The sequence below is a fragment of the Medicago sativa genome, chromosome 2 (assembly GCF_051527215.1).
Source record: "Medicago sativa cultivar Bolivia chromosome 2, Bolivia_mono, whole genome shotgun sequence".
NCBI lineage: Eukaryota > Viridiplantae > Streptophyta > Magnoliopsida > Fabales > Fabaceae > Medicago > Medicago sativa.
Window position 1 is genome coordinate 57,923,060 of NC_140750.1, and position 15,794 is coordinate 57,938,853.

The window sequence follows — 15,794 nt, forward strand, 5'->3', positions numbered from 1 at the left end:
TTGCATAGGCCCAATCGGCTTGCAACCAAGTTTGGTTGATAACCAGACGACCCAAACAAGTTTTTTGCTTTCCTAGTAGAAATTCTCACCGACAACAAGGTATGAGTCAGATAGACTTTCCAAATCACATTGTTTTCTTCTACATCTTCGACTGTAGGGGATGTGTAACACCCCGTTTTCCCAACTTTAAAATTTCACATAAAATCAGAGTATTTTGATCACAAACGGAATGTCACATACTTCATTTAAATCATAAAATGGATAATAATAATTATCCTTCAAATTCAACATCATGAAAATCTTAAAACTGTTGCAGCGGAAAATAGTTCAACATTTAAAAGTCTTGGCACGCAGGCCTTATTGGAAAATCTCATAAATTAGTTCATAAAAGAGACACGTAAGGAATAGAAGTAAAAGCAAGCCCCCATCCCGTTACGTATCAGAGCACCTAGACACCAAGTGAGGAGTCCACTCACGAACGCCTCTAATCTTTATTACCTGCACATTACCCACGGTCGAGGCAACATATACGCAGAAGGGGTGAGATTTCACAGTCAATAAATTAAACATATAATTCATCAAAGTGCATTTAACAACATAAACCATCATTTACATATAAAACATTTATCATTTAGCATTATATCAAATCATATTCAATTATCATTATCAAATATCATCATTAGTTCGTAAACAATTATCATCTCTAATTCATAAGCGAAAATCATCATTAAATCATAATCAAGTATCATCATATATTTTACAACTTAAGACATCATAAACATCAGCATTAATAATCATTTAGTATCATAATATTATCATCATCAATCATAAACAGACATCATCATCAAAATATCATCATCAAGTCATAATCAAACATCGTCATCAAAACATCATCATCAGGGCATCATGAACATCAACAACAATTATCATTTATCACCTAATAATCATCATAAGACATCATGTTCAACTTAACACTTGACTCAACAACACGACCCAACTTGACAATACAACTCTTATCAACTTAACAACTTAACATCAACGACAAATGCAACGACAACAACTTCAACATCAACGACAAATGCAACGACAACAACTTCAACTTAACATCGTACATATGCATGTGGTACCAGCCAACAACATAAATGAGCGTAATTAGGCTCTTCAACGTGTGAGCACAAAGGCTGCCGGGCCTAAAGCCCCCAACTTTAATGAGCACAAAGGCTACCGGGCCTAAAGCCCCCAACTTTAATGAGCACAAAGGCTGTCGGGCCTAAAGCCCCCAACTTTAATGAGCACAAAGGCTGCCGGGCCTAAAGCCCCCAACTTTAATGAGCACAAAGGCTGCCGGGCCTAAAGCCCCCAACTTTAATGAGTACAAAGGCTGCCGGGCCTAAAGCCCCCAACTTTATTGAGTATGCAATGAACTCAAATCTTCCAACAACTTAGACAACAACATGAACAACTCATACGACTCATAATCATGGATGTAACTTCTTAAATTCTGACAACATAGACTGACTCATGCAACTTCAAGACATTAACAGTCAACAGCAGAAAACAGCAGCAAGATACAGCATATAATAACACTTGAATGCATTAACATCATCTAAGGAATGAACTACATCAACATAATTATCATAAAGCATCATAATATCACTCATGCAACATCACTTCTAATCTCAGTCACCTGAACAGACTGCTGGAGCTTCTGAAGTATCCCAAACAACTATCTTTCTTACTTCTAAGGCCATCTCATGTCTACACGTGCGAAAGGATCGCATCGGAACAATTTTGGGCAACTAGCAGTCTAACTCGCAGTGGCGAGTAACTTTGCTCGCAGTGGCGAGCAAAGCGTGCTTTTCTGGGGTCCCTAAGTCCTTTCTCGCAATGGCGAGCTATTCTGCTCGCAATGGTGAGCTTACAGGTCACTCGCAGTTGCGAGTTGCATTGCTCGCAGTGGCGAGCTCTGGGTCCTGGCTCGCAGATGCGAGTGTTCTTGCTCGCAGTTGCGAGCGATGAATGTCAGTACGGCCAGAAACCTAAAATTTACAACTTTTCACCTATCTTCATGATTCTTTCATCCAAATAGCATCTAATTATCATCTTAGGCAATATATAAGGTCTGTACACTAATTTTGCATCAATCTAACATCTTTTCATGGTTTAATCATCAAATCGGTCATTTAACCCTAATCCCAATTCTCACCAACACTCAACCTAATCATGTTAAATTCAATTCTCAGAACCATACCCTTAATTATATTGAAAGCTAGTCTCACCCTTACCTGGTTATTGCAGAAAATCGACAGCCTCCTCTTGTTCTTCTCTCTTTCTGACTTTTTCTCCCTTTTCTCCGAAAACGTACGTTCTGTCTAGCAACTTTTCTCAACCTAACTCCTTCTATTTATAACCTCACTTCTAATTTCTCTTTACACCTCTAAAAATGCTCTTTTCACATCACAGCCCAAATTCTAATATTTTTATTTTACTTTCATATCTTATTTTATTAAATAATAAAATAAGTCTCAACACCTCATAACATCTCTAAAAATCATAACATCGCATATATCACATAATTTCCAGATAAATCACATATCTCTCCTAAAATCACGTAAACCTCATAAATCACTTAAATTCATAAATCATATATATATATATATATATATATATATATATATATATATATATAAATATATTTCTAAATAATTAAATAATTTACGACGGACGTTACAGGATGCGAATTTCCTAGTAAACCGTTCTGGTCCGTGAGTTCTAGTGGCAAAGGGTGCCATAGAATGGGTGAAGGTATCACAATAAAGGAAGGTATTAAAAGCTGTTGAAAAATGGACTTTACTGCTATGTTTAGCCTCTTTAACTCTAAGAACAACAAGTCTCATCCCTTCAAATTTCCCGTGATTAAGAAGGTCCTTATAATCATCAAGGATGAAAAGTTGAAATCTCGATTCAAAAGTGGCAAGAAGCCATAGTTGAAACAACCAAATTGGCCTCGAGACCAGTAAGTTTCTTCCAGACGCTATTTTACTCAGGTCGAAGCCTCCTTTTGCCACAACTTCATACATAGCACCCAAGATTAGTTTGCTAAGGCAGACGTTTCAACCCTCATGTAATTGAATGGCTAGATGAATGTACATATGTGCTACTTGCAATGATTTCGAGCAAAAAACGAAATGGGAAAGCCATAAGGTTAAGAAAGCAACATGTTCGATGTCAGAAACTTCTTCATTGTTAGTGACAAGTTGTTCACTAATATACCTAGCAAAAGTGGCCTTTGTGAACTTAAGCTTAAGGTTAGTTGAAGTTGAAATTGGGTCAAAAGTTTCCCTAGTTGGTTTCAAGCCAGTAATAGCAGCAACATCTAAGAGGGTAGAAGTGAGCATTCCACACTTAAGATGCATATTATTGGTCAAGAGTTCCTAAAAGTGAAGTGTTGTTACGAGCATGTTGTCTTGATATAAAGAGCCATACCTCGATAGTTGAATCAAGTCAAAGATTCCTTGAGTTTAACAAATCTTTCCCCTTTTCGATTCAACTTTGTCAAGCCAGCTGATATAAGCTTTATGTTCGACGTGGGAAGTTGACCTAAAAATTCTAAAGTCCATAAAGTCCATCACATAAGGACCCTTAACAAATATCCTACGGCTAAATTTGTGGAAGCTATGGAAAATTTCTTTTCACTTTCTTTTTTTGCTTTAAGAAGGGGACCTAAAAATGCATGGGTGTCGGTGCTAGGGATAAGTACATGAGATTTCCAGATTAATGCGCGTTCATCTTTAAGTCAAGTTCAGCTACAAACTTACAGTTTCCAGGTTGAATATGTTGTGAGAAGATAACAGTAGCAGCATCAATAGGGATTGAAGGATCCGAGGTTGTTGCATGCGAAGTCGACAGGGCCATTCTTGCAGGATCCGAAATTTAGTTTTGAGTTTTAAGAATTTGAAACGTTAGGGTTACTGTGCAAAAAAGTCTCACAAAGAATGTAAGAAAAATGGAAATTTTTGATGGAGATTTAAGCAAAGTTTTAGTGAGTGATTGATTCAGAGGAGATGAAGAACTCACGAAGAAGACGATAAACAGTGAGAGAAAGAGAAGATGCAAATTTCAAGAAAAGGTGAAAAGTAATGTAAGGGTGGGAAATCCTTTTTATATCTTCTGAAGTCAGGAACGGCTCTGGACCTTTGATTTTTGAAGTTTAATTGATGATAAGTGGCGTCTGACCATTATGGCAGTTGTGAGAAGTGACGTAGATGGGAAGTTTTAAGGTTAAAACGTGGCCCACAAATTTGATGTGAGCAGCGCCATTAAGTGGTGTCATTCAGAAATGTCATTTCCTCTATTTGGTCAAAAAGAACATTTTTGGGGCGCAATTTGTTGGATTGTATTTTATCTTGTGTACATTCGACAGGTAAAAGATGGTTCAAAGCTACAAAATTCTCTAAGTCCATGATTAGAGGTTGTTAGGTTCGACTGACACTGAGATCGTTCGACAGAAGCCACGGTTCGACATGCAGTTAATTTAGTAAGGAGGTTGGCTTCAAATGTCCATAATGTGGGAGACATACAGTTTCTGGTCGAGAAAATGCAGTTCTTAGCATTTTAGTTTTTGCAGTTATTTCTTCTATGTATAAATAATAATTTTTCATAGGAAAAATGGGTTACAAATTATTTATAGAATTCTAGCACTCGAAGTACCAGCGTCTAGAGAAAAGAGTCACATAATGTATGTAACTTGATTTGTCGAACCACATTTACATTCAAATGCAATGTAATTTATATTTCTTTAAGTTTCTGCGTTTAAACTTGTAAGTCTTTTTTACTTGCATTTCCTTTACTGCTTTCTGTCGAAAGACATTACCTTCATACAAAAAACAGTTTTTCGTCTTGTTCATAAAACAGCCTATGAATATGATGAACATTCATGTATTTTTTAGGAAAAAGTTGCACAACATGTCATAGAATTTATAGTTTGATCATGTTAGTAATAATCAAAATAATCATGTTGTTTACCAAAAACAACGATAAACACCCAACCACTGAATTTGATCATAATTGAAAAATGTTTGAAATTGTATTCTTTACAACAGCAGATCCTGATCCAGGAGAAGAACCAACAAAACGTTAACATAAAGTTACCCTCAAACAAAACATTTGGTCATGTAACCAACAAAACAACAAAACAACATTTGAGGGTAACTTTATGTTAACGTTTTGTTTTGTTTTTATTTTATTTTTATTATTATATTTTAATTGTTTCGGTTATTCGTTAAAGTTTCATGTTCCATAGTAAGGTTCCCTCAACAAAAAAAAAGTACTAAATTATACTTGTGTATAATATATTAAGAGTTTTGCTAACGGGTGTCCCAAATCCCTTTTTAAAGATTTTATATTGAGAAAATTATTCTTTTAAAAAATCAAATATTACTATTTTTAATGCATTAATTACACAAAATTTCTTAAAAACCTTATTACTTAAAGTCATTACAAAGTGATGAGAAGACACTCTTTAACATTTTTCATATATTAAATGTTAATTTTTCATATTCTAAGACAAATTACTAGTATTAGTAAATAATTTTGTCAAAAAAAAAGTATTAATAAATAATATGTTTGAAAATAGAATAAAAAATATATTTAAAAATTTGTAGAAAATTTTATATTTAAGAACAAAACTTATTTTTATAAATGATTTTTTTTTGAACAAACTAAAATGAGATATATATTATAAACAAGGATAGTTTACCGTGCACAAGACATGCAAAGGGTAAACCAACCTATCAAGAATACAACAGTAATGTGTTGCTCCAAATGAGCACCAACACAAATTAAAGAAAATTACACAATAACACCCATGCAAGGGAGTGGATGTTTCCACCAATCGTGATAACTAAAAATAAAATATGTATGTGATGATTTCAGCCACATAAATGAATTTAGCTTCACTTTTTCCGCTAAAGTAGAAGAATCACAAACTGTATCTTGAAACACGCGGTTGTTTCTTTCCTTCCAAATAGCCCAAACAGAAGCGAACCAGATTACCTACAAGAACTGGTGAGTGGCTCTAGGCAATTCAGCCAAGTTAGAGAATTGTCTGAAATGCTGCCGAATATCACCTGGAAACACCACAGATACACCTAACCAATGCAAAATATGATCCCAAAGCGAACTAAAAATATTAAAGAAAAAAAATAAATGAACTGCGGTTTCATATTCACCGCATCCTGATGCACAACCCGAATCAGCTAACGTAAGAACTCGTCGTTGCACCAAGTTATCTCTAGTAAGAAGTCTATTTCGGAAAAGGCGCCACGCGAACACTGAAACCTTAGAGGGAATACTCTTTTGCCAGAGATCATCAACCAGAGTCCTATCCATAGGGTTGCTATCATTAGTGAGAAAGCGATAAGCTTCCTGAACAGTGTAACCATGGGAAGGGTCTAATAACCAAATCCAGGAGACATTAACCTGCAAAACAACATTAGAAAGTAACGTGGAACATGTAACACCCCGTTTTCACAACATAAAAATTTCATCATAAATCAGAGTATTTAAATCACAAACGGAATGTCACATACTTCTTTTAAAACATAAAATGGATAATAATAATTATCTCTCAAATTCAACATCAAAATCTAAAATCATGCAGCGGAAAATAGTTCAGCATACTAAAGTCTTGGCACGCAGGCCTTATCAAAATCTCGTAAATTAGTTCAATACTTATTCGTGAAAACTTCATAAAGACACGTAAGGAATAGATAAGAAGGCAAGCCTCATCCCGTTACGTATCAGAGCACCTAGACACAAGTGAGGAGTCCTCTCACGTACACTTCTAATCTTTGTTACCTGCACATTACCCACGGTCGAGGCAACATATACGCAGAATGGGTGAGATTTCACAGTCAATACATTAAGCATATAATTCAATAAAATGCATTAAACAACATAAAATATTATCGACATATCAACATTTAACACTTAGCATATTTTCATTCCATAATCAAAAACAATCATCAAATACTAGTACTAAATATCATCACTAAATCATAATTAACTTAACTCTTAACTTGACAACACAACTCATATTGACAATGCAACTCTATCAACTCAACAACTTAACAACTTAAACCATCATGAAACTTATTGATATGCAAATGCATGTGGTACCAATCATCAACATAAATGAGCACAAAGGCTGCCGAGCCTAAATCCCCCAACTTTAATGAGCACATAGGCTGCCAGGCCTAAAGCCCCCAACTTTAATGAGCACAAAGGCTGCCGGGCCTAAAGCCCCCAACTTTAATGAGTATGCAATGGACTCAACCTTCCAACAACCTAGACAACATCGTGGACAACTTAGATAACTCATAATCATGGACAACTTCTTACATTCTGACAACATAAACCAACTCATGCAGCTTCAAGACATTAATAGTCAACAGCAGAAAACAGCAGCAAGATACAGCATATTATAACAATTGAATGCATTAACATCATCTAAGGAATGATTTACATCAACATAATTATCATAAAGCATCATAATATCACTCATGCAACATCACTACTAATCTCAGTCACCTGGACAGACTTCTGGAGCTTCTGAAAGTATCCTAAACAACTCTCTTTCTTACTTCTAAGGTCAACTCATGTCTACACGTGCGAAAGGATCGCATCGGAACAATTTTGGGCAACTAACAGTCTAACTCGCAGTGGCGAGTAACTTTGCTCGCAGTGGCGAGCAAAGCGTGCATTTCTGGGTCCCTAAGTCCTTGCTTGCAATGGCGAGCTATTCTGCTCGCAATGGCGAGCTTACATGTCACTCGCAGTTGCGAGTTGCATTGCTCGCAGTGGCGAGCTCTGGGTCCTGGCTCGAAGATGCGAGTGTTCTTGCTCGCAGTTGCAAGCGATGAATGTCAGTACGGCCAGAAACCTAAAATTTACAACTTTTCACCTATCATCATGATTCTTTCATCCAAATAGCATCTAATTATCATCTTAGGCAATATCTAAGGTCTGTACACTAATTTTGCATCAATCTAACATCTTTTCATGGTTCGATCATCAAATTCGGTCTTAAACCTAATTTTCAATTCTCACCAAGACTCAACCTAATCATGCTAAATTCATTCTACAGAATTATACTCTTAATAATATTGAAAATTAGTCTCACCCTTACCTGGTAATTGCAGAAATCGCAGCCCTCACTCTCTTGTTCTCCTCTTCTGACTTTTCTCCCTTTTTTTCCAAAAACGTACGTACTGTTCTTCTAACTTATGTCTGTCTATTTATCTCTCCTTTTTACTCTTCTCACTACTAAATTACTCATCTCACAACACAGCCCAAATTCTAATATTTTTATTTTCTTTATCTTATCTTATTTTATTTAATAATAAAATAAGTCATAACAACATAACAACTTCACAACAACATATACCCCACATAATTAATTTATAAATCATATAAACCACTCAACTTCATGAATCATAAAATTCACACATATCAATCATGAAAATCACTTAAATCATATATATAAATATATTTTTAAATAATCAAATAATTAAGACGGGCGTTACAGAACACTCCTTCACACTTTCCTCCTCCCACGCCAACAATCTCCTCCTCCACTCCCACCCCCCACCTCCAACATCCCAACCTGCCCTACACATATCCTCCACCGTACACTCCTTACTAACAGACAAATCAAAAAGGCTGGGGAATTTGCAACGTAAAGGTGTGTCCCCCACCCAATTATCATGCCAAAATAATGTATTCCTACCATCACCAATCCTCCTATGAATGTTATCATCAAACCATCTCCTCAAACCCTCACCTAACGCCTCCCTAATCCTGCAAATCGACCGCCACCACGGAGAACAATGACGACCTCCCTCCTCCACCCGCCCCCTAACTCTCCATATCGAGCTTTGAGGACTTTATACCACAGCCCCTCCTTATCAACCAACATCCTCCAACACCACTTTCCCACCAACGCCATATTAAAAGCTCCCACCCTTCTCACCCCCAACCCTCCATCCTCCTTTGGAGTACATATCGACTCCCAATTTAACAAAGCAATTTTCAATAGAAGAAATTATACCTGCAGGGGCTTTGAAAAAGGAAAGAAAGTAAACCGGAATGGAAGACATGACGGATTTCAACAGAACCAAACGACCTCCGAAAGAAAGGAATTTATTACTCCACGACGACAGGCGCAAAACAATGCAATCGACAACAGGTTTCCAAAAGCTAATTTTCCTTGGATCACCACTAATAGGCAGCCCCAAATAGACAAACAGGATAGTTCCCCTACGACAATTCATAACCAACGCCGCTTCAGACAACCAAGAATCAGAGACATGTACATCCGTCAACATACTTTTGTGAAAATTTACCTTCAACCCTGAAATCTTTTCAAATAATAGCAATACTGACCTCATAGTTTTGACATTCAACCAACTTTTTTCACCAATGATAAGAGTTTCATCCGCAAACTGCAAATGAGTCAAACAAACATCTCCGGTTTGGCCAACATTGTACCCTTTGAACATATTAGCATCAACCACCGCTTCCATCAACACATTGAAACCTTCTGCAACCAATAAAAAAAGAAAAGGTGATAAAGGATCTCCTTGACGAAGGCCCCCTCTCAATAGGAAACTCATCCGTTGGGCTACTATTTACCAAAACTGATGCAGTTGCTGTTCCGACGCATTCGTAAATCCACTTCTGCTAGAGTCTAGGAAAGTTCATATTCTCCATTACCGTATCTAAATACCTCAGATCAACTGAATCATACGCCTTTTCGAAGTCAACTCTGAACAACAACAGTTCTTTGTTCATCCACTTAGCTTCATTAGCCACTTCATTTGCTATCAAAATACCATCAAGAATCTGTTTACCTTGAATAAATGCCGATTGTGACTCTGACACCACACTACCCACTACTAACCGAAGACGGTTAGCAAGAACTTTAGCTAACACCTTATACAAACACCCAACTAAAGAGATAGGCCGGTAGTCATGAAGCCGTTGTGGACTGGTGACTTTTGGAATTAAGGCTATAAAAGTAGAATTTATACCTTTTGTGAGTTTCTCGTTTCGATGGAAGTCCACCAAAAACCTCATGATATCAACTTGAAGCAGGTCCCAAAACTGTTTGATGAAACCAAAACTGATGCCATCAGGCCCCGGACTCTTAAAGCCATCACAATCCCACACCGCCTGTTTCACCTCCTCAATTGAAAAAGGTTTTGTCAAGTTCCCGGCCTGTACACCACTTAGCTTTCGAAAATGAAGGTTCTCCACACTCGGCTGGTCAGCCCCACAAGATTTAAAATGAGAAGAAAAATGATTAAAGACCGCATTACGAATAGGTTGAACCCCTTCCACATTAACCCCATCGACAGACACACACCTAATAGCATTCTGACGCCGATTAGCAGACATAACTCCATGAAAAAATTTTGAGTTTGCATCTCCTTCCCTCAACCACCGCATTCGAGAATTCTTCCAGTTGACACTATTTTGAGTGCGAGCCAACGAATGAAGGTTCACAGATAAATCACGTAACTCCAGCACCTCATCTTCCTGAAGCTCTGACAACTTTGCTTTTGAATCTAAAAGGGATAATTTATTTTTTACCTCCGACATCCTACCTTCTAAATTCTGACAGTGTTGACTATGCCATTCCTTTAAACAACTTTTCATCATTTTTAACTTTTTCTTAACACAAAACCGCCCCATCCATGACATTCTAATGAACCCCATTTTTCGCTAACAAAATCTTCATAGCCCGGATAGTCAGACCAACACTTAAGTAACCAAAGTGGACGAGGACCCCAATTAGCGTCATCAACATGAAGCAATAGAGGAACATGATCTGATAAACCTCTTTGATAAGCAACCTGTAAACATTTGGGCCACTTTTCGCACCATTTGTTAGATAACAAAAACCTGTCTAATCTACTCATCGACACACCATCTCCTTTATACCAAGTAAAAAGCCGGCCACAAATAGGCAAATCATTAAGCAAACTATCTTGAATAAATGTATTGAAAACATCCACGTCCCCACGTTTAAAGACACCACTTCTTCCTTTCCTCTCCTCCACACAACGGACTGAATTAAAATCACCACAAATACATAAACATAAATTCACATTGTTCAAAGCAAGAGTGCTCAACCGTTCTCACAACTCCTTCTTAGCCTCCAAATCACAAGGTGCGTATACATTCGCAAGAATAAAATCTTCGGAAGAAGCAATAACCTTTCCTTTAATAATCAATGCATGATCAAAACTCATGGAAGACAAAACTTCAACGCGTGAGGTGTCCCACACTGTAATCAAGCCACCCGAGGCCCCGACCGACGATTTAAAGAAAATCCATAAGATGCATCCCCCCACACCGTTTCTACCAGCCTATCCGACACCGTCATCAACTTGGTTTCTTGAATACAAAGCACAAAAGGTTGTTTCTCCTGAACGAGCCTCCTAACCTCCACCCTCTTCTCACCTCCGTGCAACCCCCCGCACATTATATGATAACACCTTCATTTTTACCACCCTCCCGTCGCACGCCCACCACCCTCCACACCCTCAACACTCACCTCCCTCCCTCTCAACAACATCACCGCCGCCATAAACTCCCTCACTACCTCCTGCTGCTCTCAACTCCCTCCTTCCCTCCCTTGTTAACAAATTAAAACTATTGGTCGTAGCACATTGGACTTCACATCCACAATCTTCCCTAGATCCCTAACATCTGACTCCGCCACCCCCGCCTTACCTTTTAATATCACCCAATTCTCCCAATCATTGTTCACAGAAGAAATAGAATTTTTTGATGTATAAGAATTAGAGCCAACTGTGTCATTCGATTTGTTCTTCTTCGCCCGTTCCTTATTTTTCCCCTTTTGCTTTTTTAAAAAATGTATAATTTGTTTTCTATCATGAGCCGGCATACGAGCAATCTTCTTCATCAAACCAACAGAATGTTCACTACAAGAAATCATGCAATTTGCTAGGGAACTATGCCAGGAGCAAGAACTCCTGGCAAATTTGCCAGGAGCAATGCCAGGGAAAACTCCCGGCTAATTTACCAAGGTCAACCCCACACATAATCCGTATCTTTTTTTTAGGGGGAACATCAAATTTGAAATTGTGAGCCTATGCCAGGAGAAAAGTGAGGGAATGCCCCTGGCAACTTGTAAAAGCTGTTTCTATTGTGACAAAAGCTGGTTCAGATTTGACAAGTGATAAAGGATATAATTATTATTATTATTTTATTGTTATTATTATAAGTGAAACAAGAAACACTTAGAAAGCCAATTCCTTTTTCTCTTTCTTCTTTCACGTGAAAACAAAATACTAACAGAGAAAGCTTCTTCTTTCTCTCCTCCATACCCACCACCATTAGCTACCTTCTCTCTAAGTTTTCGGTCAACTTTGACCATCCCACACAAAAATAAAACCACCATTAAATTCCTCTTTTCTTCCTCTGCAAAGAACCGCCAATTTATTTTCAGATCCATGAGGTTTCAATAACCCCAACCACCACCCTCTCTCTTATCTTCTCTCGTGTAGTTCTGTTCTTCTTCACACTGAGTCTGTGGCTCACCCCTTTGTCCTAAATCACTGTCCTTAAGCTGAATCTTCACAACGGTACTTTCTTTACTTCAACTCTATTTCATTTCAATGATTCTTTCATTTCCTGTAAATCCATTGATTATGTTGTTTCTTTCAGATTTTGACCTAATTACTATGTGCTGTGTTGATTTCGAGTTCTATCACTTTTTCATTCAAATTTTAATTTAGTTTTTTAGGTCTCTATTTTCCCAAATCAATTTTTTTAATTGTTTCATGAGCTTTGTAGTTATTGATTTAATTGAGGGTTTTTGTGAATGTTTTATAGTTAAGGGGTTTTGTAACTGTTAATATTAGTCTCCGATGATGAACAAAATGATATAACTATCGTTCTTCTGAGATTTTTCTGCGCGGAAGAAAATTATTGGAGACCTGAACTGAGGAGACTGTTCAAATTTTGATTTCTATCAGAAATGAAAAAAAAAACACTTCGTGCTTTAGATTGTATGCTGTGTTTATCTATGTGGTGTTATATAGGATTTTTTTGTAATATTTTATGGTATATGGATTTAGAAAAAATATGCATGTGTGAGCTGAATTTAACTTGGATTGTTGTATCGATATATCATATGATTTAGTTGTATTCACACTGCACAACAGTAAGAGTGGTAGTCTAGGAAATCATTTCTAGTTTGATGACCTGTTCTAATAGAATGCATTTTTTTTCAAAATCTAATTTTTTGATGTACATAGGGAAATAGGATTCAAGAGATTGTCTTATGCTGCTGTTAATAATTGTTTCATGTATATTTCGATTACACAATGTTCTGATGTAGTGTATTTATGCCTTTTCATGGCATGTTGATGTGGCTTGATAAATATGAATAAGTAACCAAGTTTGATTTTTGATAATTTTTGTGCTGTGTCTTGATTTTCTCCAGATGAATCGTGAGACAGAAACTAGTGCTTTGACCTTTTTGGCTCCATTTACACCAAGGATGTGGTTTGTCACAACTCTCTTTTTCACCAAGTGCTTGATACTTATTGACAGTGAACTCCATTTATCACAAAATCACATTAAACCAATTGTATTGTTTGGCAAGTAATTTGTGGTTATTTTATGTTTTTGAGTTGTGTTTTTACGCAGGGTAGACGAACTAGTTGTTGAGAATGTATATATTTCTTATCAATTTTTATCAATGTATTGTATTAATTTTGGGCCATAAAAATACCTACTTTTTAGTTAGGAATAAAAATGCCTACTATCTATCTAATAATCATTCCTTAAAAGAAATATCTATCTAATTAAAAAACATTTTTAAAACGTTTTTTAAATTTTTTTTAATTATTAAATTTTAATATTTTGATTTTTTGAACAAATAAAAAAAGTTTTTTTTTTAAAAAAATCATTTGCATTTTGCCAGGGGTTAACCCCTGGCATTGTTCCTGGCATGGTTTGAAAATGACTGATGTGATGCTGACATGATCTGCAAAAGCCTGCACAACATCAGAGAAGCCTGCAATCATGCAGACACAATTTGCCAGGGGTTGAGCCAGGGCTTATGCCAGGAGCGCATTTGCCAGGAGCTAATCCCCTGGCAGGACAATTTGCGATGAGCGTATTTGCTGGGTATTCTGCTCCTGGCGAAATTCCTGGCAAACGTCCATTTGCCAGGGCTTTCTGCATTTTGTCAGGGCTTCCGCCCCTGGCAAAATGCAAGATTTCTTGTAGTGGTTGGACAACACCAGTTTTGATCTTTTTTGAACGCCTCTTAGATGACAAAGAAATAGATTTACCTTTTATCAAGATAGCATCTTCATTGGACTCCTCATTGCAAGCGGATGTGAAAACAACACCACCTTCTGAAATTGGTTTTTGAGTCGCTAACCAGTCGACACTCCAAGGTCCTTTGTTAATAACTACAACTTGCTGCTTCTCTTGCATCTTAAAATTATTTTCACAAGACACCTCAATATTATCACTTGTGTGCTTCGACAATGGAACTTGCAACTTTAAGATATTTTCACAAGACCCCTCAATATTTTTACTTGTCTGCTTCGGCAATGGAGAGAAAATTGGAGACAAATTCACCTCAAAAAATTCCGGCCCTTGTGTTTTCTTAACATGATTAATCGACCCCGACACGCTTGAGTTAACCTTATCTTTTTTCTTAACCGCATGTTCACTCCATTCCTTGTGCAAATCAGTAACTAAATCGTCCAATTCCCATTCCCCTTGAACCTCATCCAATTCTTCGCCATTCTTTGATTGATATAACTCTTCTGAGTTAGATTCAGGTACCACTTCCGACAAAAAAGCGCCCTCTCCCAAATTGCAGCCCCATTCCTCCACCATCTTGAGAGAAAACTTGTTACCATCAATAATAAATTCAAGGGTCTGATTCACAATTTCAATATATTGAGTCGATACAAGAATACGTGCAAAATCTAAGCGATCTTTGTCCACCGTGCATTCGTCAACTTGAATGAATCTCCCAACTTCCGACACACACAATTTAAAGAAAGTTTCGTTCCAAGCATGCACGGGAATGCCAGAAACTCTCAACCACGCTCCCCGTTCATACCGAACCTCATTTGGCTTCCAGCTTTGAATATTGATAAAACACAACTCAAAAAACTCAAGAGCACCATTGGTCACCTGCCAAACTTCTTCTTCCCCATTACAAGTGATAAACACTTTGTCTCCTCCCATAGGCGTAACAATCAGATTATGGAAACCTGCATCTTCAACACGTTGTTGTACAACCAACGCCGATTCCCCCGCAATCACAGAGGCTACCAAACCAGAAGCTGCCCATGACTGGTCCTCATCAGCTGAACGATACACAGGAATAAAGTTTAAAGCTGATAATGCTGCATGTTTGCTCACAGTTTTGTGAAAATTCAAGTCTGCGTTAGGCGAGCCTTTCAATCCATCTGCGTGCATCTTCATTTTCTCTTCCACTCCATCCCTCTTCACCACCGAACTCACACCAGCACCATCTCCTTCCTCCGCCACCCTCCTCGCCTTCTTCTTCCTACTCTCTCCACCCACCGATACCTCAACCAAGCCCACCTTCACCGTTTTCTTTCCCCCAACCTTCTGTACAGTCGCTACATCCCTCTCCCAACTCACATGTTTTCCTTGCTCAGCCATTTTCAACTCCAACGGATACCCCACCTCCCTCGAATTTTTAA

General features: G+C 37.5%; 2 long non-coding RNA genes and 1 pseudogene across 3 annotated transcripts; 2 read left to right on the forward strand and 1 right to left on the reverse strand.

The window, feature by feature from the left end:
• Positions 1–212: 212 nt before the first annotated feature.
• On the reverse strand, positions 213–8,253 carry LOC146949257 (uncharacterized). 2 transcript variants are annotated; one of them, XR_015025393.1, is made up of 2 exons: positions 8,189–8,253; positions 213–498 (listed from the first exon to the last, which is right to left on the reverse strand). It is a non-coding gene; the product is annotated as an uncharacterized LOC146949257 (long non-coding RNA). The 2 variants fall into 2 exon arrangements; XR_015025392.1 differs by lacking the exon at positions 8,189–8,253 and adding an exon at positions 2,286–2,578.
• Positions 8,254–12,339: 4,086 nt separating this feature from the next.
• LOC146949258 (uncharacterized) lies at positions 12,340–13,876 on the forward strand. The gene is made up of 2 exons (XR_015025394.1): positions 12,340–12,674; positions 13,538–13,876. It is a non-coding gene; the product is annotated as an uncharacterized LOC146949258 (long non-coding RNA).
• LOC146949259 (small nucleolar RNA Z159/U59) lies at positions 12,953–13,043 on the forward strand (annotated as a pseudogene).
• Positions 13,877–15,794: the final 1,918 nt, after the last annotated feature.